Source organism: Mauremys reevesii, linkage group 16 (genome assembly GCF_016161935.1).
Source record: "Mauremys reevesii isolate NIE-2019 linkage group 16, ASM1616193v1, whole genome shotgun sequence".
Lineage (NCBI taxonomy): Eukaryota > Metazoa > Chordata > Testudines > Geoemydidae > Mauremys > Mauremys reevesii.
In genome coordinates this window covers 20,105,070-20,122,388 of record NC_052638.1, presented here as the reverse complement: position 1 = coordinate 20,122,388, position 17,319 = coordinate 20,105,070, and the positions used below count along the sequence as shown (strand labels likewise).

Below are 17,319 nucleotides of genomic sequence, written 5' to 3'. Positions count from 1 at the left end.
GTAAAAACCGGGTATAACTCCACTGACATCAGTGCAATTACCCTGGTGTATAAACCAGTGTGAAAAGATAATCAAGCCTATAGTGGTAATCATTCTGCCTTGAGTTTTTACTTGTATGCTTTCTTTAGTAGAAATGTAAAACAACAAGAAATAAGAAAACTAGAAAATGGTATAACAATGATATGGCAGCAGTGATATGGAAGAATAGAGTATGTCTGGAGCCAATAAAATTGTACTGTTATAAAACAGATGGACAAGTTAGAATTTGAAACGTGTAAGTTAACAGGCAACAATATGGGGTAGTGGGGGACAGGAACTCTCCAGCAATCCTCAGCTGCTCAAACAGCCCCTTGGGGTTATGGGCAGTTGGCACAACTCAAAGAAGCCCTGAGTTTCCTCTATATTGTGTCTCAGGATTGGTTCCTAGGCTAGGGAGAGCATAGAATTACAGGACTGGAAGGGATCTTCTAGACGAGTCCCCTCCACTCAAGGCAGGACTAAGTATTATCTAGACCATCCCTGACAGGTGTTTGTCTAACATGCTCTTAGACATTTCCAATGATGGAGATTCCACAATCTCCCTAGGCAGTTTATTCCAGTGCTTAACAACCCTGACAAGAAGTATTTCCTAATGTCCAATCTAAACTGCCCTGGCTGCAATTTAAGCCCATTGCTTCTTGTCTTATCCTCAGAGGTTAAAGAGACCATTTTTTCTCCCAGCTCCTTGTAACAATCTTATGTACTTGAAAACTATCATATCCCCCCTCGGTCATCTTCTCTTCTCCAGACTAAACAAATCCAGTTATTTCAATCTTCCCTCATAGGTCATGTTTTCTAGACCTTTAATAATTTTTATTGCTTTTCTCTGGACTTTCTCCAATTTGTTCACATCTTTCCTGAAACTTGGCGCCCAGAACTGGACACAGTACTCCAGTTGCGGCATAATCAGCGCAGAGTAGAAATAAAGCATAAAGCCCTCTTTATACAAACATCCCTTCTGAGGTGTGCTGGGCACAGGAGGGCTTGCCCTGAGGATCTGGTCCATGAAAATTTCCAATAAATACTCTTCATTCAAAAGTTACTCAGTAACAATTAAATTATTAACCACAAATCCTGTGTGTGTGCTTGTTGGGAATTAAACGGTTCTTCTACAAAAATGCTGGTAACTCCATATTAATAAAGTTTACACTTTTTAATAAAATTAGTATGAAGTCTTATCATAAAAATGATTTTGTAAAGCTCATTTGCGAAACACCATATACATAGTTCCTAAAAGAGGTCACATGGGCTTTTTGTAGTTTTAATAGTCATCATCTTTTGTTTTCCATTCCATTAGATATTCTAATGCATCCAGAAATGCTGATGGAGGAAAAGAATGCCTCTGAATGAAATTGGAAGTAAATGTCTGCAAATTAGAATCTGTATTTTCTCTCACATGCTGCATACAAAACAGGGTTAGACAAAAAAGTGAGCTCTGTAATAATACACGCACAGTTAAAAAAAAATAAACATGCCTACTCATTTAAAGGAGTCTTATACAAAAGAATTTTCTTGTATCCTGCTTTGTAAAATGATACATAAATGGTACATAAGCCTTAGAAGCTACTAAGATATTTTGTTTTCCTGCATGCTGTTCCAAGGGGAAAGGCAGGAAATAAAACTCAATATGAAGGTAATATTTAATAGAATTGTCTGTTAATTCTGATGATTATTATTATTTCAGATAGGAGGTTCTTTGTGCATTTAATGAGCAGAAAAATGTTTGTGCTCTGTGATTGATGGATTAACCTCTAAACAAGCAATGTCTGGAATTGTTAGCTTTTTCCTTTACATAAATTATTTCTCTTTACACACCAGAGGTCGTATTACTGTACTGCTGATGAGAATTGTTGCAGAAAAAGTGTTCATGTCTTTTAAATTTGTTTTGCCCAATATATTACACTAAGCTTTAGATGCAGGTAGAGACATTAGATTAAGGAAAGTTGTTGTGTTTTTATTTTTTTATTTTTATTTTTACTTTTTTTTTTACCTGTTCAGTGGCTCAGCATGGCATGATTTAAAGATCATTTTCTTAGTTTTGGTATCTGTTTGACAAGCAATTTGATTGTTCCCTTCTCCCACTTACAGAGAATTTGCTTGTCCCTGAAAAGTCAGTTCTCAGAGCAATTGTTCCAACAATGGCATGTTTCAGTGGCTCATCATTGTCAGGGTTTCTCTGTATGAAAATCTTCAGTCTTACTACTTTTCCACTATAGCCAGTGGATGATATTAATGTCAGATAGTACAAGAGAGTGGAAATCTGGAAAAATAAGATTAGAAAATCAAATTATATGAACAATACATTCGTCTACTCATATTGAGCCAAATTCAGTCTTGGTACGACTCCCTTGACTTCAGTGGCCTTACACCAGGTGGGAATTTGGCCCATTAAACTCTTCTTAATACACTTTTCCCTTAAGTATATCTTTGTCCTACAATTTACTCATAATTACAGCATCGTTAATCTTGTGAAGGAGGTACAAAGACCAATTAGGGAGGAAAAGAAGATGCCTCACAAACCTAGTTACCAGAAAGCAGTGTCCCTTCAGGATTATAACCTTGACAACAGTAGCATGCTATGTCAGAAATTCCATGACAAGCCCTCCATTTTTAAGGATTAGTTGTAATGTGGTTGTAGAACATTATTATTTATATAGCACTATAGCTACCCATGATACTTGGCCCATATAGGTCTCGGTCCCTGGGTCTGGCTGAGCTGTCTTTGGTGCAGGAGGCTGGTGGGATGGAGGGAAAGATGATGCCAAGCCACCTTTTCATTTCCTGAATCTTGGAGCTGTTCAGTGGCTGATTGAGCTCCCAGAGTGATTTTAGAGTACCCTGAAGGCCAATACAAACCACCTACCTGTCTGCTAGGAGTCACCAGATTGCAGTGCCCTCTGGCTACATCCCTACTTTACCCTCAACATGCCTAGAGTACTCAGGGTGGCCAAGTTCAGATGATACAGAGATGGTTATGCTCACTTCACACTATCCAAGGATTTCCCTACACCAGAGGAATTTCCAGATACCCTGCTAGGGCGGCTTTGCAATGCTTGGGTAACAGAGTGATTGTTATTTGTATTACCAGAGTGTCTGGGAGCCCTAGTTATGGGCTGGGACCCCATTGGCTTAGGCACTGTACAAGCAGAATAAAAAGGTGGTCCCTATCTCCAAAAGCATACAGTCTACATATAAATAAGGTTGCAAGTCTGTCATGGAGGTCACAGATTCTGTGACTTTCTTTGATTTCTGCTGGGCCCACTCCCCACGCCCCATATTATAGCAAGTTTGGATGTGTGGGAGGGGGCTAGGGGCAGGGGTTTGGGAGGTGTGAGGAGTGCTTACCTGGGGTGGGGGGTTCCCAGCCAATGGGAGCTGTGGCAGCTGACGCTTGTGGCGGGAGCAGCGGAGGAGCTCTAGGAACTGCAGCGACGTGGAGCCGGGTAGGAAGCCTCTGCCAGCCCCGCCAACCGCCCCTCTCCCAGTAACAGCGGGGGTCCCAGGTCACCTCCCCCAGCACCCGTGGTGCCCCCAGGCTGCCGCCCAAGAGCACCTCCATCTCCCCCCCCCCCCCAAGTTTTAGTCATGGCGGGTATTTTAAGTAAAAGTCATGGACAGGTCATGGGCTCTGTGAATTTTTGTTTATGGCCTGTGACCTGTCCATGACTTTTACTTAAAATACCTGTGACTAAAACATAGCCTTACATATGAGACAATCAACAACATTTGAAAATCAGATGGGGTAGTACAAGATCATAATGAGAAAGTCTTGGTCAGCATAATAAGCAATGTCGTCTCTGCGCAGCAGTGGCCCAACCATTGTCAATTTTTTTTCTTGGATAAGCATCACAGCAAAGGATAGTTTTTAAGGAGGGACTTGAAGGAGGATAATTGAGCTCCTCCCAAGCCTTAGGGAAGCATGGGAGAACACATAAAGGTGCTTATTTGAAAATTTAACAAGTGGTCAATGGAAATTGGCCTGACTGGAGGTGGGAACTGACATTTTGAAACTGAGAGAGAAGTTAAAACTGGGGTGAGGGGTAGACAATAGAAAGCCTTGAAAGTGTAGACAGGGCTGGAGGACCTGGCCCATATACAGAATAGACGAGATCCCTATCCTGAGGAACTTACCATCTAAATTAATATACAGTGAAACACAGCCAGGGGTGAAAGTAACATTGAACACTTAGTGGTACGGGGGCCAACTCTGGCCTGCGAAAGGGGCGGGGCCTCAGGCTGAAAAGGTAGGGCTGGGGGGGTCAGCGTCCCCCAGACAGCCCATCCGCGCTGACCAGGGCTCCAGCAGTGATTTAAAGGGCCTGAGGCCCCAGCCACGGCTGCGATAGTAGCAGCAGCAGCAACTGGAGCCCTGGGCCCTTTTAAATCGCTGGCCCCAGGGCATCTGCTTCTTCCCCCCCCCCCCCAATCGGCGGCCTGGGGGGGCGGGGAAGGGGCAATGACATTAAAGCAGCAGTGCTTTAAGCTGGGTCCTTTGCCGTGGCAGCGCTTTAACATTGCTGCCCCCTTTGCGCCCCCACCCCTGTCAGTGGTGCTTTAATGTGGGCTGTGTATGGGCCCGTACTGGTGGCCACTTTTTACTGGTACATTGTACTGGCCCATACTGGCTTACTTTCACCCATGAACACAGCATATAAGTTTTCAGGCTGACGATAGTCATTTGTTTTAATTTTATGTAAAATATAGCCACATGGTGATAGGTACAATATAAATAAATGTTTTAATCTAGAAGACAGTATTGAAACCTTGTATTTCTAATTCACTTCCCCTTGAAGTAATTATAAAATCAACCCTTTAGTACATCACTGCAAGAAACATTTCAAAATAATATAGAAGGTTTCATATAACTGTCCCTTTCTATTATTGATGGTTTCATATTAGTGCTGCAATATCAAGACATATTTTCAATATCAATTTAACCTTTTCATTTTTAGTTGTTTTTGCTAGTTGCATAACTCCTGTATTTTTTCAGTATCTGCTAGGATACTTTTAGGGCCCATGGTATGAAAATCCTGAAATCTCTTGGTATTGTTTTAAAAAAATGTATTTTGTGTCCTTGCAATCAGAACCCCATCTTATAGCAAGTTAATATTATCAGGTGTTGTTTTTATGCCATTTAACATTATTTTACTCTCTAGGCTGTCTATAGAATAGCCCAGGCAATCCTGGGCCATAGATAGAGTCTTTTCTTATTCAGAAGGAGATTTTAGTTCTAACAATAAATACATTTTGTTACACTCACTAAAATAAATTTACGTTCACAATGGAGAGAGAGATACTGTGGACCTGACAATTGGATGCTCTCAATCTCCAGTGCCACATTAATAAAGAAGGCAAGGACGGTGCTGGTTTATTGGGCTCTCAAATAAAAATTGTGGGTGAAAACTTAATTTTCATGGCTCTTAGCAGAAGTTGTGCTACATTTATTTTTCATTTTATCCTCTCAGCTCCTGTGGAAAGACCTTCTAAGCTAGATTCAGATCTGAGTTAAAGTGATGTAAATTTACTTCCGTGGGGTTATTGCAGTTTACACAGCTGAAACAGAGTTTGCAGTATGATCCATTATCTTCACATTGCCCCCCTTTATGCTGTTAAAATCTTCCTGGATGACCAAACATCTGATGTTTTTAGGTATAAACAGAATAACTGGCTGCGGAAGTAGTAATTATTTGTAGGAGAGAGCAGTTGATATTTCCCGTAACTGAGAGGGGATCTATTGCAGGAGTAACCTATCTGGCTAGAAACTCTCCATATTCGGGAAGCCCATCTCCAAAGTACAGGTTGCAGGAAGAAGCATACTGGTAAGGAGACAAGCTCCCTACCTAGCCAGCCAGAAAGGAAGGCAGATATTACCTAACAAATTGTGAAAGTTGGACAATTTGGCTGTCAGACATTCTCCTGAATAAGGACCAGAGAGACTGCATGAAGAGAGCCTGTGTTTCTGTTGCATCTGTGGCACTATAAAGGACAATTAATATTTTGTTGGTGTTTGACTAGTATGAATGATTCAAGGGAAAGATTCCTTGAATATATTTTCAGTTATTTCTCTCTATGTACAGTTAATCTGCTGTATGTAACTTCATTAATATTTATGAGCAAGCATCATGCTGCCCAAAAAGAAGAGCTGTTAGTGGTGTAAGTAATGCAAATGGCTAATGCGGCTGATTGTTAAAGAGCAGAATAGAAATAGTGCTTTTGTTTTCACAGTCTGGGCTCTGCAATGCAGTATGAAGTCATCTTTTCTGGTCACCAGATTGACATTAAAAATTGATTAATTTGACAATTTATCGTTGCTACAACCTCTAGAAGCAAAGCAATTGAATTTGGGTTTTGATTATTTTCTTAATTATAATCAGTGAGCATTATGAGGATGTTTTTAAGCTGAAATTTCATTAGGGATGGGAAAGATGTTTGTCTTTCCTATCCGGGAAGCACAGCCTGGTTTTATTTGGAACATGGAGACTCAGGCCATGTCTAGACTATGGGTGATACAGCGCCACAGAACCATAGCTATGGTGCTGTAGTTATGCTGCTGTAACCCTGTAGTGCAGATCCAGACTGTAGTGACAGAAAGGTTGGTTGTTTTTTTTTTCCCATCACTGTATAGATTTCACCTCCTGGAGCGGCAGTAGCCAGGTCAACAGAAGCATTTTTCTGTCAACCTAGTTGTGTCTACACCAGGGCTTTGGTTGACATAGCTATAGTGCTCAGGGGGTGTAGATTTTTTTTATTTTGCACCCCTGAGTGCTGTAGCTATGTCAACCTAAGTTTTAAGTGTAGACAAAGCCTTACTAATGAAAGCTGCCTATGTGTGACCTTCCCATTTCTCTGTGGAGACTTAAAGGTTGCTATTGTTCTTCTTTAAACAGTTGTTAAAACTCAGCCCGATATTTTAACTCTAGATAGACATAAAGAGATTAGGTTAGTTTAGAAATCCTTTTGTCGGCATTAAAATCTCCAAGTAACATAAATATGAGTTTCTGTGAAGAAGTATTGGCAATTTATGAAGACTGGAGCTATAAATGAAAATTAATACAAAGGTCCAATTCAAATGTTAAATATTGTTAATTTGGTGAAAGGACTGTGTAATATAGTACTGATATTCCTTTCACTTACATTGGTGTAAATCAAGAGTAATTCCAATGAAGCCAGTAGAGCTACAGTGGTGTAACTAAATGAGAATTAGGAGTCAGTGTTCACAGGGGCTCTGTCACACTTGAAACTACATACTAATTCTCCAGAGTTTTGGATGATTTTTGAGGCAGGAGTTACCTTTTATGTTGTTCTGCCTCTTCTCAGTTGCTGCTTCTAAGAAATGTCTCTCTAACCCTGCCTGCCTTATTTGTAATCTCCCTTGAAATGGTTATCAGTGTTGTACATCAGAGAGATACATGAAGGAATCAGTGACACTTTCTAAAAGGTCCTGAGAGAATATGAACAAAATAGATTGGACATTAGAGCCTGTTTGTGTTCAGAGGAGCCCATTTAAGCCCTAAAACTGATGGCTCAAGGGAGTGCTGCAAATTCTGGAGTTTGTCTAATTACAATTCTTTATGTAATTCATACTTGAAAGGGGAAGTTTATCCTCAGAAATGTACATTAGTGTTTGATCTCCCTTCTCCCCCCTTAACAAACTTTGGGAAACTGGATAAATGCAGAGGTTAGTGACAATATAATCTGTGAGTTTCCAGTGGAGAATTAAAGGGAGACCCCCATATTCTGACTTTGTGGTTGTGTTTTGTTTGTCTTTTGGAAAGGAAGTAGAAAATACATTGCAGGAAAATTGGAATGCTTTTAAAAGTCTTCAAAACAGTCTTATTAGTGAAAATAGGGCAGCCGGCAAGCTATCCTTTCAAGAAAAAGGGCTAACATTCCTTTTTTATATTTAAAATTGGGATTTTCCGTTTGTATTTTAATCTCCCCAGAAGTTGAGAATGCCAATGTGGCTTTGTGGGCATATCAAGGCCAACTCTGGTTTTAGATGATAGTGGCATCTGCATATTGGATTCTACTGTCTACAAAATAGTCAATTTCAAAATGACTACACACAGTGGCGTATCGGGGGCAACAAAACAAAAAGAGACTTACCCTAGTCAACACTACTGTTTCCACAGAAATGAGCATAATGCTGTGCAATGTCTTTCCCCTAGCTTTTTGCATTTTTTATACATTAGCTTTTTAAGTTGCTGTTTTTCAGAAGTGAAGTTTGGGCAGCGAAGGGGGTTGTGTGTGTGTGTTTTGTTGTTGTTTTTTTGGTGAGCCTGACATACGATACACAACATAATGAATCAAACTCAGACCTGGAAAATGTGAGTGAGACTTCGTTGGCCCTCAGTGGAGTTTAAGCTGATTACACCAGGCCTAAATTTGGCACATTATTTTAATTACATTTAAAAAACCTTTCTTAAAAGAATACTAATATTGCAAAGTCAAGCACTCAAAAGTTAGAAAATTCAAAAGTTAAGGTTACCTTCCTTGTTCATATGAATTATGACAGTCTTTAATTACATAATCACATACCACTTTTTCTGCAGAAGGCGCACCTCAGACATCAGGACATACTGCTCTCAAATTTCAAATTCCTGCTCCAAAGCATGGGGGCACTAAAGCTTCTCAGTGAAACAGTTGTAAGAGTTTTTTTTTAACATGGGCAAAGATGTGGCTGGACCACTTTAGCTGAAGCTTTCCAAAAAAGTTCAGCCTGAGGCAGACAGCATGGAAAATTTCAGCCTGAATGGTTTGTTTGGCAAAGTTGTAAGTAACTGCCTGATGATCAATTCCTGTTTTCAATCTTAGCTATAGACATTGCTAAGAGCACAGCCTAAAATTAAGGACTAAAACTGGCCAAACACTGGAAGCTAGATTCTTGTGATGCTCTGGCCACTTTTCATGGCTAGAAAGCAGTTAAATCTGGAAAGCTGAGGATTGCCTCAGAGTAGCGGAGCTCTTAGTTGGCACACAGCTGATGTGCAGCTTGCAGCACCTTCCCACCCAGCTGCAAAATAGACTGTCTGTCGGGTGGCATAATCACTCCGGCTATCCCGTTTTAATGGGGTCGCCAGGGCTGGCGTTAGACTTGCTGAAGCACGAGCCCCACTGCCTGAGGCCAAAGCCTGAGCCCTGCCACCCAGCGCTGAAGCTGAAGCCCAAGGGCTTCTGCCCTGGGTGGTAGGGCTCAGGTTGCAGGTCCTCCACCTGGGGCTGAACCCCTTGGGCTTCGGCTTTGCCCCCCCCCCCCCGGGTGGTGGGGCTTGGGTTTTGGCCCGCCCACCTGGGGTGGCAGTGCTCGGGCAGGCTCAGGTTTCGATCTCCCCTCCTGGAGTCATGTAGTAATTTTTGTTTTCAAAAGAGGGTCGCAATGCAATGAAGTTTGAGAACCCCTGGTCAAAGGTGATATAGGTTTGGGCATATGGCATTGTTTTTGAAAGTAGTACAGATGGCCAGAAGTAGAAAAAGAATTGCGACTCTGCTAAGTCTGGGTTTTGATGTTGTGCAATAAATGGAAATGTCCAAACTTGCAGAACCCCAGACCTCAGGTCTTCTCCTCTTAGTAGCTGTCACCAGCCCCAGAATCTCCTAATTTAATGTAAATCCCCTCTGACTGATCCATTTATTGCAGTCTCCTTCCCACTGCAACTCTCCTTTACATTCTGCCACCATCGTCAACCCCTGCTTTGATTTGCTGCAGGATCTCACAAAACTCTTCACACACAAGTTTGTGTAAGTGCCAGATCTTATTCCTATTGTAATCAATGGGAAAACTGCCACTGATTCCGGTGATGAGGGATTGAATAATCTAATCCATATACTAAGCCCTGTGAAAATTACAGGTATAAGACCATATGAAGAGAACACTGGAACAAAAACAGTCATGCTGTCTGTATTAATAGTAGGCTAGCATACTTTTAGCATTGGAGTAGAATGCAGCATTTGGGAAATGAACATAGAATCAGAACTGGGTCATGGGTGTTGCAGGCATTCAGAGTTGGAGTGGGACCTAGGTCTCAGACTGTCCTCACATGCTTCAGAATATCAGGATGTGCTAACGCTGCCTGGAGTGACATGGGCTGTGATAGATATGTCACATAGTACGTGTTAAGAAAAAGGTCTTGACCTTGAGGGTCTGAGAGAGTGGTAGCAGTGAGAAATTACAGCTTGTGGAGGATAACTGGAACACGGTTTGGCTGCTAGCAAAGGGGTATAAAATTGGAAAACAACTGGGAAGGAATTTTCCACAATAAGACTATTTGACAGAAAAATTGAGTATAATATACCTGTTGGAGGCATTAGTACATGAACTATGTACTTCTGAAACGCTTTTGTTGGTAACTGAATGTGGAGATTAACTACTGTTAGTTTACTATGTCATTTCATGATTGAGATTGGATTTTTAGCCCAAGTTATTGAGGCATTTCTTTTGTACTGTCAGGATTCTATTGAACTCACTCTTTCTTGCATGTCTTCTATTTCTGTAATCACTCTTTTGGAATGCTTGCAGTTCATCACCATACAAAGGAAACCAAGTTAGCATGATGGTGGTTTTGGACTTGCTGCACTTACTTGTATCTTTCAGGAAGGAACTTTGCATCTGAGACCTCTGGGTAGGTGTCCAATAATGTTATCTAATAGAGTTTTATGTTAAACAGACAAGCAAGTGAATGGAGTGAGAAGAATAATATTATTTTGGATTTTAACCCTAAATATCTCCAAAAGGCAATAAGCCAGATCTTTTAGTAAATATTGTCTTTTATGCAGCCAGTGATGAAATGTGATGGAACAGCACCAGGGGACTGGTACAGCCAGTGTAAGTAACAGGAGCCTTGAAATTGCTCTGAGTTGTGCTGAGGGTAGTTTGACCCTCAGTAGCTCCAGGGATCAGGGAATGCAAAGGTAGCATACAGCTAACTTTGTGGCAACTCATTCTTTGCAGGATCAGAGACAAAATATCAAAGTCTACTGCAAACTTTGAATAAAAAGGAAATATCATATACAAAAATCCTGCTAGATTTGTGAATCTGCCACTCCAGTCCAGGAGAAACTTCATCTGTGACTAGAGCTGGTTGAAGTATTAATACTAAACAGTTGATTGGCTTTGACCCTCTTTTCAGTTCACTGTCTGTGAACCAGTCATTACTTTTATGTATTTGTCATTGTAATTGTTTGAGGAATAGTTTTGATGAACGTATTTGGTCCCATGGATTTGTTTGGTGTATTTGGCAAACTACACATGGTGCGATCTATTTGATAGTTGGTCTGTGTGACTGACTAAGACACCTTATATATTTTCTGTTCCATAAATGGATGGCCAAACTTTATAAGTAGCAACAATATCTAAAGAAGCCATTAGATGTGAGTGTGGGGACCATTTTAAAGTGAGAGAGACAGAGGAGATAAGTGAGCCTTGGAAATTTTAGAACACATCATATTTCTTCCTATACTCTTCTGCACTAAAGGCATAACATTTGGGTACATACATGAATACCACAGTTAAAAATAGTTGGGTTCTTTGCTGGGGGGTTGGTGGCAAGAAGCCATATTTGTTAGCTGTTCAGATGACCCTGTGTTCAGTTTTCTCTTGTCACATTCCCACCAAGTGCTACAATTATGTCTATATGGTGAGTGACTGGGCAAGCACTCCTGATACAATCAGTTATACTTAAGGCTATGTTTTAGTCACTGGTATTTTTAGTAAGTCATGGACAGGTCACAGGCACGTGACCTGTCCATGACTTTTACTATACACCCCTATCTAAAACTTGGGCCGGGAGTGCTCTGGGGGAGAGTGGGGTGCAGGCCTCCCCGGTGCTGGTGCTGGATGGGGAAGGATGACCGGACTGGCAGGCTCCTTACCCGGCTCTGACCGGTATGTCCCTGGAGCTTCTAGGGGGAAGGGCAGCCGGGGGGCTCCATGTGCTGCTCCCGCCACAAGCGCCAGCTCCACAGCTCCCATTGGCTGGGAACCACAGCCAGTGGGAGCTGTGGGGCGGCGCCTGTGGGGGCAGCACCTGTGGCCATGAGCAACACACAGAGCCCCCTGGCCCCTCCATCTAGGAGTGACAGGGACATGCTGGTGGGAGCCAGGGAGACCCCTTTGAGGTAAGCGCTGCTCTGCACCCCAATCCCTGCCCCAGACCATAGCCCCCTCCCACACACCCAAACTGCGGCAGCCCCTGAGCCAGCCGCACCAGCTGCTGCAGAAATCATGGAGGTGACGGAAAGTCACCAAATCCGTGCCACCGTGACAGATAGACACAGCCTTAGTTATACTCCATCATGTGTGAATACACTTGCTCATGCATGGCTCTACTAACTTGTGTGAAAATGTCCATATTCACATGGATAAAGCTCCTTCTCAAATGTTAATAAGAACAAAATAAATTGCATGAATATTCACAGAAAAGCAAGAGGATATTAGTATGGCTGTATTGAACTGTACATCAGAATTAGTCAACATCTTCACAAAAACACTTTTCCATGGCTTGCTCAGCTATGCCTATGACCTTAGAGACGAAAGCAGGCACTGTGTGTGGAAGAATTTACAGGGTCCAAATTCAGCCATGCCATAAACTGTCAGATATTCATTAACAACACTGGAGCTGTGCCTGCTTACCCCAGAGCTGAATTTGGCCTCAGTTTCAGCCTGGGGCAAAGTTTAATTTGAGCAAAAACATATAATGTGGAAAAATGAGAGTTGTAATGACTGTTCTGTTTTGGTACTTACCAAATACTACTTAATTTTAGTATTAGACAAATCTGAACTATGAATGGTGAGAAGAGCTCCTTGATTTGAGGAGGGAGTTAGCCAAGGAGACCTGGAAAGAAGGAATCCTAGGACAAGCGGGGAGTGGTAGGAAGGCAAAAGGGAGCTAACCAGTGAAGGAAAGCAGGAAAACGGCAGGAAATGTGGGTGAGGAGTAGTGTGGTGGTGAGAGTAGATGTCAAGCAATGAGGGGGAAAGAGCCTGTCCATCTCTATAACTATGTGACATTTAGAATAACTGACATGATAGAAGAGGGTTAGTTGTTCAAATAGTCATATTATACAAAACATAATTCGGACTGCTTATGAACTGGAGGAGGAGGGGAGGATTCATCTAAATTAATTCTCAGTGATAAACTTGAATTTATTTTAGAAAAAGCAGATGGAAATATATGCTTAATAAATCACATTTCTTTTCTTCCAGAGAAGGCAGTTTCCTGAAATATAACAATTTTATGCATTCTTTCCATCTGTTTTTCCTACGGTAAATTCATTTTCTCTTATAAACATTATTGTTTTTTGAGCACCATCCAAACATGCAGGAAGAAATGGACACTGCCACAAGGATCTTTCAGTCTTAGGACTTGTCTACATAGAAAAATTATACCAAAGGTTGTGAGTGTAATAGGATATAGTGATACTATTATAACCCTCTGTGAGGACAGTCTTATTTCAAGTGTTTGGGGTTTTTTTGGTTTAGCTTTTCTTGCTTTGGAAGGGGTTTAAGCTAAACTGAGAAAAGTTGCACATAACAGAATGAGTGTCCATATGGAGTGTTAAATTGGCATAGCTATATGGGTTTAACTGTACCAACATAATTGTACCACTACAACAGGTAAAACTTTCTCATATAAACAAGCCCTGAGTAACGGTTTGGATTTGAGTCATTTGGTTTTGCTGGTGTAAGTTGTGCACCACGTGAGATGTTTCCTTTAGAACATGTTTCTGTGTTTCACAGGAGGCTTTATCTCTTAGAACCATCATGTTCTCCTAAAGGAAAGGTGGGAATTTGTCTGGAGGAGGAAACTAGCGTGTTCAAGTTAGTACACGGTAGAACAGATTGTTAAGCATAAGGGGTACACACCTGTTGTAGGAGACCACTTAAAATGAAGAGGGCAGTTAACATCTTGGCAGTCATAGGATAATGGAGGTTTAGTAGGCAGCATGGTGTGTTACAAGTTTTACTGAGCTATCAAACCAGTTAAGCTCATGGTTTTTAGTGTCCAGCAGAGTTATGAATTTAAGTTCCCAGTCTCATCTTATGAAGGAGTTAGGCAGTTTTGTCTGAGGACAAGGACTGAGAGGTCAGATATAGATTGATTGCTTTGTGAAAGGTGTTTTGATGTATAGTAGTAAGTTACATCTCCAGGCCTCAAAAATATAACCATATCCTAGAGTTATTTACCCTTGAGACGATACTTGGTTTCCCAAAGAACTTCCTTCTCTTTATAAAGCCTTGTACTTAGCACATCCACCTTCATTTATTAGGAGTGAAAAGGACCTGATTCAGATCTTAGGCATGTAGATGCATATCTTTGTGAATCGGGTCCTTTGTATGGTGGCTCCAAGGATAGAGACTCTTCTGTAAATGAGGCTCAGTGGAAATATTTTAATAGGTCTAGGAGTTATTGATATGCAGTTCAGGAAATGTGTGGCTTGGCTGAGAATTATACAGAATATATGAAACCTAGGTAGCTGAGGTCTATGTAGTCCAGTATCTTGTCTCTCAGTGGCCAGTACTAGATGTTTCAGAGGAAGGTACAAGAACTCTGCACTAAGCACATGAACTAATCTGCCCCTCATATTGCCTCGTGTAAAATCAAACAAGTGAGCTATCACATGGCTTTTTATGAGTTTTAAGAACAAATTGCTGATACATTTCCCTTAGGATAACCCCCTTAAAAACTATATCTTTCAACAAGGCATATTTCTTAGAATTTTGCAAAAGTTAATGTAAAATTAATTTAAACATGACACTTGGCGGGGAGGGTGGCAAGGGGATGAAAAAGCTGGCAAAATTTGTAAGATATGGTTGAAGTTAAACTCATTAGTTAAAAACACTGTGTGTCCTGCCATTGTATTGTAATAACTTCAGGCCTTGCTTCTCATAGATTTGGATTTCCATTCATTCCCCAAGGACTTTTGTATCTTTTTTTTTTTAAGTCAATTACATAGAAACTGATGTGTTCTCATTTTTTAACTGTACTAAGACATTTTTGAAGAGCGTTGTCGTTGTTGAAGCACTGGCCATCCATAGTTAATGTAGTGTTGAGTTTTCATTCAAATCAGGGATTCAACTCCCTTTATTTTGTATGAAGGATAATGTATATGTTCCCCATTTCTGCAGCTCATAGTCAGAGTAAAGATAGATTTGTTTTTTTTGGGTGAGGATTTTTAAGTAATAATCTATTAACTGATTTTAGTTAAAATTGAAGTATGGCCTTTTTAATAGCAGTCTACCTAACAAATGGCATATTACTAACCCTTCAGACTCTACACGTAGTTAGATTGTATTGAAAACTCAAGCATAGGCTACATTCGAAGATATAAGTAAGCAAAGTTAAGAACTATACTTACAGTCAGGGCAGCTTAGGTCCATCTTAAATAGTCTCATTATGACGTCAGAGGTAACTTGGCCAATCACCATTCCTCTGTGTGCTGCAATTCTAGACTCTTGGTTGAACTGAGTCAGTGAAGTGAGAGGTACTGTACATATGTGTCAGGAGTTGTCAGTGGAAGACTACTGCCAAATGAGAGAGAACTATATCCTTCACAGAGCTGTTAGGCAAAGCCCCTTGGGGACAAATGAGCCCCCAAACATTTTAGGTTACATACCTATTTCCCATTTAAATATGATTTTTTGGTCATAGTTTTTCTGCATCACTTCTCTTTCACTCCTTTTCCACTCAGTGCTTTAAGATGAGGTACCCTTCCTACCTGCCATGGACATCAGAGCTAGATCCTTTATAGTACACAGCATGGCACCTCCATTTGCTTGCTGTAAGTGAATAGGCACTGCTGTCTATCCTGCGTAAGGGGGTGGGCATGCATTGTCTCCTTTCCCCCTTACAGTTGACCTGTTGGTAGAAATTGGACAGTTGCCAGAGGGTGAACTCTGCTGCTTAGTTTCAAAACTGTATTTGGAGTCGTTAAGAAGCCTCCCTTTGTTACCAATGCACAACAAAGAAATCGTGTTATTTCAGTGTGTCAGAATCAGTCTTCCCCCTGGGGCTTTGCCCACCAGCTTTGTGAGGTAAACATTGAAACAGAAAGAGTATTTCTAAGAGTTTCAATGGGAGATCTTAATGCATAGGGAGGAGAGCTTCTCCCCCAATCCCTGCCAGCCAAACTTCTAGAGGTATTAGAACTCCCACTCTTTCTGGTGAAATTCCTTGCTGCCAAAATCTTCATGATCCTCAAGAGCTCTTGTCTTACTTGGAACCAGAGTAGATGGGTAGTATTTTCTTTATAATTCATTTGTATATTGTCTTCTCAGCATTTTCCCAGTCTGCTCTCCTTTCCTTTAAAAAAATCAATACATAAATCCAACTTCCTCCAGAAGGGAATTTCTCTAATTAAATTGGATTTTGTAAATAAAGGAAATAAGCCAGTATTTGAAAGGAAAATGAATTAATATCTCCGTATTTCCTGCCAATTACACCAACATTAGAAAAGCTTCCCATTAGTTACGCTGATTTGGGAATATCCCTGAGCCTGTTCCACGCTGACACCGCCACCCATCTTCACACTTCACTGATCATCCCAAGTTAGACACCCAACTTAGGATAAGGGAAGTTACTATTCTCAGAAACTCATCTGAACTCCTCTTGTTTCCTCCCAATATTGCTTCTTAAATCTCATCTTTCTCATATATATTTATTTTTTTTCTCTCTCTCCTTCACTTTCACTCTGAGGCTGTGCACCCAGCTGCTCTGCTCCTGTTAACTCACTACGCCCACAGAGGCACTGAAGTCTTCATTTCCTCTCAGGAAAAGTCTGTGCATTGACTTCATAGTGCTGAGCTTTGTGCTGACAGGATGACATCAGAGTGCAGAGCTGAGGCTGGAAACTGCCCTAGTGATTTTTTTATGAGAAGTTGATCTGCTAACATCTCAGGGTGGTAAGTGAAATGTGGAAACATTTTCTCTTCCCTTCCTGCACATTCCTTGGGGTGAAGAGAGGCTGACGCATGCCACTCAACATGGGGGAAATGTGTACACAAATGCTTACTCTACCTAAATTGAGGGAGTATGAGAAATAAGCAGGATGGACTTTGCAGAAATGGCCATAGCTTATCGTAACTCCATCTAAGGTATAAAACTTTATCCATCATTTTTGGATTGTATTATCATTGGATGATACTTGTGTTTTACTCATGGAAAGAATTAGTGAGCCTGTTAGATAATGATGAGGTTTTGACTTTCTATAGTCTATATACAAAATACTTCACTTCCATACTTAAACCGAATATATACTACTTGTATAGATCTCCAGCTAACACTT

The 17,319-nt window shown here is 41.0% G+C and overlaps 1 long non-coding RNA gene across 2 annotated transcripts; it reads right to left on the bottom strand.

Annotated features, from left to right (window-relative positions):
- Positions 1-1,349: 1,349 nt before the first annotated feature.
- Positions 1,350-16,632, bottom strand: LOC120384739. 2 transcript variants are annotated; one of them, XR_005589076.1, is made up of 5 exons: positions 15,652-16,632; positions 15,394-15,559; positions 10,618-10,679; positions 2,030-2,299; positions 1,350-1,438 (listed from the first exon to the last, which is right to left on the bottom strand). It is a non-coding gene; the product is annotated as an uncharacterized LOC120384739 (long non-coding RNA). The 2 variants fall into 2 exon arrangements; XR_005589075.1 differs by having other exon boundaries at positions 15,394-16,632.
- Positions 16,633-17,319: the final 687 nt, after the last annotated feature.